The 841-nt window shown below is 36.0% G+C and overlaps 1 non-coding gene across 1 annotated transcript; it reads left to right on the top strand.

Annotated features, from left to right (window-relative positions):
• The first annotated feature begins 309 nt into the window (after window positions 1-309).
• Window positions 310-412, top strand: LOC115029379. The gene has a single exon (XR_003834931.1). It is a non-coding gene; the product is annotated as a U6 spliceosomal RNA (small nuclear RNA).
• The last annotated feature ends 429 nt before the right edge of the window (window positions 413-841 follow it).

Here is an 841-nt window from a genome sequence, read left to right as displayed (position 1 = left end):
GAAGAGGGGATGGAAATAAGTTCAACTTTAAATGATGGGAGGGGAACTTCTGAACATGGTACAGTTTTTAGACAATAGACTCACAGCATAGATGGCCATCTGTATAATGCTGAGGCTTTCATCACTCCATCATGGTCCATAGGGCCAAATCTTCTCTTAGGAACTTCAGACAATTAAAAAAAAAAGAAGTATAAGAAATGAGTAGGTCAGATAGATGGAGTGGGCAGGCAATAGTTCTCCACCTTTGCTTAGAACATAGATTTTGGTTTGGGAATTTATTCAATGTTCATTAAGATTCACCTACAGTGTTTGCTTTGGAAACAGAGATGCTAAAATTGGAATAATGCAGAGAAGACTGGAATGGCCCCCAAACAAGGATGACATGCATATTCATGAAGCATTCCATATTTTTAACCATCACTGGTCATTAACTCAACAACAACGGACTCCATTCCCTAATACAGATATTCAGACTAACAGAATATCCATCAAATTCAGGATCCATTATTCTCTCGCATAGAAGAAACACAACTCAGCAATAAAGATAGAGAATATGTCAGAGTAAAGGGCTGGAAAAAGTTTTCCAAGCAAATAGACTCAAGAAACAAGTTTCGGTAGCTATTCTAATATCTAATAAAATAGACTTTCAACTAAAAATAATCAAAAGAGATAGAAAAAAATCCTTCATACTCATGAAAGGAAAAAAAATCTACCAATATGATACTTCAGTTCTGACCATCGATGCCCCAAATACAAGGGCACCCACATTTGTAAGAGAAACAATGATAAAGCTTAAGTTGAACATTAAACCTCACACAGTAATAATGGGAGACTTCAACAC

Source organism: Mus caroli, chromosome 14 (assembly GCF_900094665.2).
Source record: "Mus caroli chromosome 14, CAROLI_EIJ_v1.1, whole genome shotgun sequence".
NCBI lineage: Eukaryota > Metazoa > Chordata > Mammalia > Rodentia > Muridae > Mus > Mus caroli.
The sequence above is the reverse complement of the archived record's forward strand: the minus strand, read 5'-3'. Positions and strand labels throughout refer to the sequence as shown.